Below are 8916 nucleotides of genomic sequence, written 5' to 3'. Positions count from 1 at the left end.
CGGCTAAGTCCCAAAAATGGGATGTCAGAACTACACTATAAAGTTACCACATTAGCAAGGCAGACTTGTATGAAGAACGGGACCCAGGTGAAAGTAGCAAATATCCCAAACCGAACATGAATATTATACACACAAGAGTACGAACATAAAGGAACACGGACCAAGCGTGCCGAGAGAATCGGTACTATAGAGCCCTCGTGGTTCTACACAAAGACTTTATGTTAGGGGTTCAAGCCCCATAGTACTCAAACGGTGACAGTAGCAAATATCCCAAACCGAACATGAATATTATACACACAAGAGTACGAACATAAAGGAACACGGACCAAGCGTGCCGAGAGAATCGGTACTATAGAGCCCTCGTGGTTCTACACAAAGACTTTATGTTAGGGGTTCAAGCCCCATAGTACTCAAACGGTGACAGTAGCAAATATCCAAAAACGAACTGGAATTTACATTCTGTTGGTCATGCGGTCGTCCAAAGGGGTCTAGTATCCTGGGATGACAAGCATCACGGGCACAGTCTCGTATCAAAACAGTCGAAGAGGCCCGCGAAAGCTTGCTTTCCATGGCTATGCGATGCACAAATTGAGTTTCTCCGTAGTTATACACAGCGCACAGGTGAAAGTAGCAAATATCCCAAATCGAACATGAATTTTATACACACAAGAGTACAAACATAAAGGAACACGGACCAAGCGTACCGAGAGAATCGGTACTAGAGCCCTTGTGGTTCTACATTGAGAGCCCTCGTGGTTCTACATAGATACTTTATGTTAGGGGTTCCAACCCCATAGTACTAGAACGGTGGAAGTAGCAAATAAACCGAACGTGGAATTTACTTTCTGATGGTCATGCGGTCGTCCAAAGGGGTCTAGTATCCTGGGATGACAAGCATCACGGGCACAGCTCGTATCAAAACAGTCGAAGAGGCCCGCGAAAGCTTGCTTTCCATGGCTATGCGATGCACAAATTGAGTTTACTCACCGTAGTATAAAACGAACGAACCGAACCTATCCGAGTAGGGATAATGGGCGCAGTAACATACTTCTGTGACCCAGCGAGAGTTGAACGAGGTGACATGAACTGTCAGTGGCTTATATCAGATGGGATACATACATGAGATTGCTTTCAAATCTACACTCGAAAACCTAACCAAGTAAAAGCGAACGTGGGGAGGATTCGAAACTGGTAACGAAATCTTAAGCTGGAAAGAGTCATCACTATGGATACATATTATGCGAAACCAATCAAGTGCTCATTACTGATCCAAAACCGAAGAGCACTAGTGAACACCTTAATCTCACCCTAGTTCACATCCAAGTGATCGACCACGTGTGTGAAGCAAAGACCAATCGAATTCCTCAATGGACCGAACACTATGAACAAATGGCCAAAAACGTTATAACTATCCAAACATACTACTATCTAGCGAAAGTCATCACGATGGAACCATACCATGATCTTTAACCTATAGCGCTCACCATATTCCTACCCAGAGTGCAAGTGAACAGATTGCCCACCCTTACCCAGTTCACAACCACGTGATCGACTAACATACCGAGGTTACCACAAGTCAAAGTTATACGTTTACAAGCGCAAGACCAATCGAAAACCCCGAAAGCAATCTCGACCCAAAATGTATTATCCGTGAGTGTAGTCGAGTCTCGTACTCGTCATCTGTAATCGTCGGATAGAATATCCAGTACACGGTTGTCTTTCCAAATGAAATCTACATACAGAACTCGCTCTTGGCAAATGGGTGGCAATGGCGCAATCAGGAGCGAGTTCCCGTCCGGGTGCCAAGTGATTGGCAAATGTCTGGGGGAAAGCAACCATATGTTGATTTGTCTGTTAGTGTACTGGGTGTTTGAGGTATGTAGTATCCACGCTTGGTTGGGTGTGTCAGAGGACCATGGATGCGTTCACAACCCCAATTGGGGTACATCGGGAATGATTTTGTGGAACCGATGTGCCCGGCACACACTAAGTTTTGTTGCAAGTTAATAGTGTGCCATGTCCGGGGGGGTTGTGATTAAACTCTGGTGAATTGCGTACTGTGGTGATTGGGGTATGAAAGCCCCGCAGTTGCAATGATCGGACGCGCCTAGCGTGTCCTTTAGTTGATGGTAGGGAAATGAAGGCCCTTGTCAGCTCACCTAAGTATTCATGGAAGTTTGGCATAAGGTCGCTGTGGTAGGGGTATGAAGGCCCCGTCAGCGCATGCACAATCGGGCGCACGAGCGCTTAGCGGAGTCGAATGCCGCTCAAGTGCCTGTCCGGTGCATCGGGTGTGTGTGATACGAGGGCAATGAGGTTCGCACGGGGGCTCGCCTCCCGTGTGCTACCGGACTTGACAACATATAGAACGTGGTGTTTGCTCCTCCGGGTGCAATGGGACAATGAACATTCGAACGCAAAGTCGGAATTCTGGTTGATCCTACCAGTAATATACGCTCGTCTCAAAGGTTAAGCCATGCATGTCTAAGTACAAACAGATTTAATGTGAAACCGCATAAGGCTCAGTATAACAGCTATAATTTACGAGATCATCAACCTAGTTACTTGGATAACTGTGGAAAATCTAGAGCTAATACATGCAACATGCCAGGACCCTCGCGGGAACTGGTGCACTTATTAGTCAAACCAATCGCGGGTTCTCCGTGTCATTGAGTTGAAGTCTGGATAATGATGCTGATCGTATGGTCTCGCACCGACGACAGATCTCGCAAATATCTGCCCTATCAACTATGGATGGTAGTATAGAGGACTACCATGGTTGCAACGGGTAACGGGGAATCAGGGTTCGATTCCGGAGAGGGAGCCTGAGAAATGGCTACCACATCCAAGGAAGGCAGCAGGCGCGTAAATTACCCAATCCCGGGACGGGGAGGTAGTGACGAGAAATAACAATATGAAACTCTTTAATGATGTTTCATAATTGGAATGAGTAGAGCATAAATCCTTCTACGAGGATCAAGTGGAGGGCAAGTCTGGTGCCAGCAGCCGCGGTAATTCCAGCTCCACTAGCGTATATTAAAATTGTTGCGGTTAAAACGTTCGAAGTTGATACTTGTCCAACACAGTCCGGCTCCGCCGACCCGGTCAACCCGTGGTCGGTGGGCCAAGTCGGAATCTGGTTGCGACTCAATGGTGTGGTAGGGCACCAAGTCTGTGTCATGGTGTGCCCTTCAACGGGTGCAAGTGTAACATAGAGCTCGACCGCTCACGTTTACCTTGAACAAATTAGAGTGCTTAAAGCAGGGTGCCCAAACGCCCTAGAATAATCTTGCATGGAATAATGGAATACGACCTTGGTCTAATCTTTCATTGGTTTGTACTCAGACCGGAGGTAATGATTAACAGAAGTAGTTGGGGACACTAGTATTACGGCGCGAGAGGTGAAATTCGTAGACCGTCGTAAGACTAACTAAAGCGAAGGCATTTGTCAAGGATGCTTTCTTTAATCAAGAACGAAAGTTAGAGGATCGAAGGCGATTAGATACCGCCCTAGTTCTAACCGTAAACGATGCCAACTAGCAATTGGGAGACGCTACAACCAGGTGCTCTCAGTAGCTTCCGGGAAACCAAAGTCAGGTTCCGGGGGAAGTATGGTTGCAAAGTTGAAACTTAAAGGAATTGACGGAAGGGCACCACAATGAAATGGAGCTTGCGGTTCAATTTGACTCAACACGGGAAAACTTACCAGGTCCGAACTTATGGAGGTGAGACAGATTAATAGCTCTTTCTCAAATTTAAGGGTAGTGGTGCATGGCCGTTCTTAGTTCGTGGATTGATTTGTCTGGTTAATTCCGATAACGAACGTGACTCACATATGCTAACTAGAACGCAGTCAGCGTTAATGCGTCGATGCCGATTGGAACGGGTTAGGACCTTTCGGTGGAGTATGACCTGACACCTTCGCTGTTCGTGTGCGCAAGTGCACTTACGGTACGCTGCTTAGCAGGACAATTTGTGTTTAGCAAAATGAGATCGAGCGATAACAGGTCCGTGATGCCCTTAGATGTTCTGGGCTACACGCGTGCTACAATGTGGGTAGCAGCGTGTCTCCTATTCCGAGAGGAACGGGAAATCACTCAAATACTCACTTAGTAGGGATTATGGATTGCAATGGTCCATATGAACTCGGAACTTCTAGTAAGTGCTGGTCATCAGCCAGCGTTGAATACGTCCCTGCCCTTTGTACACACCGCCCGTCGCTACTACCGATGGATTATTTAGTGAGGTCTTTGGAGATGATCGTTCGCTGGATCCTCGTGAACCGCGTCTGCTTTATCGAAGTTGACCGAACTTGATGATTTAGAGGAAGTAAAAGTCGTAACAAGGTTTCCGTAGGTGAACCTGCGGAAGGATCATTAGTGGCCAAGTGATCCTTCCAGAAGTCCGAACCTGCGGGTTGAGACTTCGGCACAAGTTGCCATATGATAATTGACGAAACACTATAGAAGTCCGAACCTGCGGGTTGAGACTTCGGCACAAGTTGCCATATGATAATTGACGAAACACTATAGAAGTCCGAACCTGCGGGTTGAGACTTAGGCACACGTTGCCTTATACATGACTTCGAACAAATACACAAGTCCGAACCTGCGGGTTGAGACTTAGGCACAAGTTGCCTTATACATGACTTCGAACAAATACACAAGTCCGAACCTGCGGGTTGAGACTTAGGCACAAGTTGCCATATGAAAGTTGACGAAACACTAACAAGTCCGAACCTGCGAGTTGAGACTTAGGCACACGTTGCCTTATACATGACTTCGAACAAATACACAAGTCCGAACTTGCGGGTTGAGACTTAGGCACAAGTTGCCTTATACATACATTGGCCAAATAAACAGAAGTCCGAACCTGCGGGTTGAGACTTAGGCACAAGTTGCCATATTATATTCGATCAAACACTAAGTAGTCCGAACCTGCGGGTTGAGACTCAAGACCGTAACAAGATGTCACTATACAAGTCCGAACCTAAGGGTTGAGACTTAATGCGATCTAGATACCAAGTTGACATCCAATACCTGTTGAGCAAAACCAAAGATTCCCTGTTCTCGAATGATTACACTATATAACAGGGAATCATGAAGAAATCAAGCAAGCGTGAAACAAAGTCATCACTTGGGCATGCTCGATAGCCAACCACATGACCTTAACCTAAGAGAGCATGCAAACCACATGATACCTATAAACGATTAACCCGCCCTAGTTCAATCGTTCACCAAGTGATGACTTCAGTATGGCTAAGAGAAAAACTTTTGAATGGGAAAAACTCTAAGTCCGAACCTCCGGGTTGAGACTTCCGCGTTGGAGGTGGGCGCACCTCCTATCCGAAAGATGGTGAATCAGGGGTGTTCGAACAGCAATGGTCGGATGCCCCGTCGTAGTCCAACTATGACAATCCAAGTCAAGACCTCCGGGTTGAGACTTCCGCGTCCGGAGGTACGCGTACCGCCTACCCGAAAGATGGTGTGCTTCTGGGGTATTCGATGAGTCGGATACCCCGTCGTAGTCCAACTATGACAATACAAAGTCAAGACCTCCGGGTTGAGACTTCCGCGTCCGGAGGTACGCGTACCGCCTACCCGAAAGATGGTGTGCTTCTGGGGTATTCGATGAGTCGGATACCCCGTCGTAGTCCAACTATGACAATCAAAGTCAAGACCTCCGGGTTGAGACTTTCTAAGAGTACAAGCATAAAGGAACACGGACCAAGCCGTACCGAGAGAATCGGTACTAGAGCCCTTGTGGTTCTACATTGAGAGAGCCCTCGTGGTTCTCATTAGGGGCTTTATGCAAGAAGTACTCAATACTGTGGTGTGAAGTATAAAGTATAGAGTCCTCCACTGGTCCACGCTGCTCCGGCGGTCCTGGGTAAGATAGTTCATTCTAGCTTGCCCTATGTGGAAGAGGACTCAATACCCTACCTGTTGAGCTTGAAACAAAGTCATCACTTGGGCATGCTCATATTGCCATACACAATTACATTATATTCGAATGAGCATGCAAGCGACCCTATATAGACCGAACCAAAACGATAGATACCGCCGTAGTTCACCCCCACCAAGTGATGACTTCAGTATGGCTAGTGTGTGAAGTATAAAGTATAGTCCTCCCCTGGTCCACACTGCTTCGGCGGTCCTGGGTAAGATAGTTAGTTCTAGCTTGCCCTATGTGGAAGAGGACACAATACTTAATACTTAGAGTACAAGCATAAAGGAACACGGACCAAGCCGTACCGAGAGAATCGGTACTAGAGCCCTCGTGGTTCTACATTGAGAGAGCCCTCGTGGTTCTCATTAGGGGCTTTATGCAAGTCGTACTCAATACTGTGGTGTGAAGTATAAAGTATAGAGTCCTCCACTGGTCCACGCTGCTCCGGCGGTCCTGGGTAAGATAGTTCATTCTAGCTTGCCCTATGTGGAAGAGGACTGAATACCCTACCTGTTGAGCTTGAAACAAAGTCATCACTTGGGCATGCTCATATTGCCATACAATATTCCATTATCTACTAATGAGCATGCAGCTATATGATTATAACCTGTAAACGATTACCCCGCCGTAGTTCAGCGCTTCAACCAAGTGATGACTTCAGTATGGCTAGTGTGTGAAGTATAAAGTATAGTCCTCCCCTGGTCCACACTGCTTCGGCGGTCCTGGGTAAGATAGTTAGTTCTAGCTTGCCCTATGTGGAAGAGGACACCATACTTAATACTGTGGTGTAATGAACAAAGTATAGTCCTCCACTGGTCCACGCTGCTTCGGCGGTCCTGGGTAAGATAGTTAGTTCTAGCTTGCCCTATGTGGAAGAGGGCATACAAGACAAAGTATAGTTCTCCCCCGGTCCACGCTGCTTCGGCGGTCCTGGGTAAGATAGTTAATTCTAGCTTGCCCTATGTGGAAGAGAGCATACATGAACCAAGAACGAAGGTTATGATCGAGGAATGATTCGACAACTAACCGATGGTATGAAATGTGAAGAATTCAAGCAAGCACACAATCAAGTCATCACTTGGGCATGCTCGATAGCCAACCCTATGACATTAACCTAGTAGAGCATGCGAAAACCAATATATATGTAAACGATGCCCCTCCCTAGTTCAGCGCTTCAACCAAGTGATGACTTCAGAATGGCTAAATCAAATCGGTTCAAAACATACCATCGGTACCCTAATGAAACACACAAGTCGATATCAAACCTCATGATTGTGTAGTCCTCCACTGGTCCACACTGCTCCGGCGGTCCTGGGTAAGATAGTTCATTCTAGCTTGCCCTATGTGGAAGAGGGCACATTACTCAATACTGTGGTGTTATGAACAAAGTATAGTCCTCCACTGGTCCACGCTGCTTCGGCGGTCCTGGGTAAGATAGTTAGTTCTAGCTTGCCCTATGTGGAAGAGGGCATACAAGACAAAGTATAGTTCTCCCCTGGTCCACGCTGCTTCGGCGGTCCTGGGTAAGATAGTTAATTCTAGCTTGCCCTATGTGGAAGAGAGCATACATGAACCAAGAACGAAGGTTATGATCGAGGAATGATTCGACAACTAACCGATGGTATGAAATGTGAAGAATTCAAGCAAGCACACAATCAAGTCATCACTTGGGCATGCTCGATAGCCAACCTCATGACATTAACCTAGTAGAGCATGCGAAAACCAATATATATGTAAACGATGCCTCCCTAGTTCAGCGCTTCAACCAAGTGATGACTTCAGAATGGCTAAATCAAATCGGTTCAAACCATACCATCGGTATCCTATTGAAACACACAAGTCGATATCAAACCTCATGATTGTGTAGTCCTCCACTGGTCCACGCCGCTTCGGCCGTCCTGGGTAAAATGGAACATTCCAGCTTGCCCTATGTGGAAGAGGGCACATTACTCAATACTGTGGTGTGAAGTATAAAGTTCAGTTCTCCCCTGGTCCACGCTGCTTCGGCGGTCCTGGGTAAGATAGTTCATTCTAGCTTGCCCTATGTGGAAGAGGACACTTCATACTTCGTCTCTAAGCGGCGGCTTGACTCCTCCCTACGGGGAACGGGTTTACGCGCACAGCGGCGGCTTACGCACTATGGCAGTCATGGATGCCTTACGTTTCTATGAAAAGTGTGTTCCTCCCCTGGTCCACGCTGCTTCGGCAGTCCTGGGTAAGATAGTTAGTTCCAGCTTGCCCTATGTGGAAGAGGACACGTAGACTTACTGTGGTGTGAAGTATAAAGTTCAGTTCTCCCCTGGTCCACGCCGCTTCGGCCGTCCTGGGTAAAATGGATTCATCCAGCTTGCCCTATGTGGAATGAGGACACTTTATGCTTCGTCTCTAAGCGGCGGCTTGCTCCTCCCTACGGGGAACGGGTATACGCGCACAGCGGCGGCTTACGTTATGGCAGTCATGGATGCCTTACGTTTCCATGAAAAGTGTGTTCCTCCCCTGGTCCACGCTGCTTCGGCAGTCCTGGGTAAGATAGTTAGTTCTAGCTTGCCCTATGTGGAAGAGGACACGTAGACTTACTGTGGTGTGAAGTATAAGGTTCAGTTCTCCCCTGGTCCACGCCGCTTCGGCCGTCCTGGGTAAAATGGATTCATCCAGCTTGCCCTATGTGGAATGAGGACACTTTATGCTTCGTCTCTAAGCGGCGGCTTGCTCCTCCCTACGGGGAACGGGTATACGCGCACAGCGGCGGCTTACGCAAGTTAGTCACCCTCGGCAGTGGATCACTCGGCTCATGGATCGATGAAGACCGCAGCTAACTGCGCGTCATAATGTGAACTGCAGGACACATGAACATTGATAAGTTGAACGCATATTGCACGTCGTGGGAACCTACCATGATGTACAGATGACTGAGCGCTTATATTTGAGAAATGTATCGCATACATTTAACTACGCCGTGACACCCGT

The 8916-nt window shown here is 47.4% G+C and overlaps 1 non-coding gene across 1 annotated transcript; it reads left to right on the top strand.

Annotated features, from left to right (window-relative positions):
- The first annotated feature begins 8713 nt into the window (after window positions 1–8713).
- On the top strand, window positions 8714–8868 carry LOC131270033 (5.8S ribosomal RNA). The gene has a single exon (XR_009179178.1). It is a non-coding gene; the product is annotated as a 5.8S ribosomal RNA (ribosomal RNA).
- The last annotated feature ends 48 nt before the right edge of the window (window positions 8869–8916 follow it).

Source organism: Anopheles coustani (assembly GCF_943734705.1).
Source record: "Anopheles coustani chromosome X unlocalized genomic scaffold, idAnoCousDA_361_x.2 X_unloc_125, whole genome shotgun sequence".
Taxonomy (NCBI): domain Eukaryota; kingdom Metazoa; phylum Arthropoda; class Insecta; order Diptera; family Culicidae; genus Anopheles; species Anopheles coustani.
This window is presented reverse-complemented; position numbering and strand designations above follow the sequence as displayed.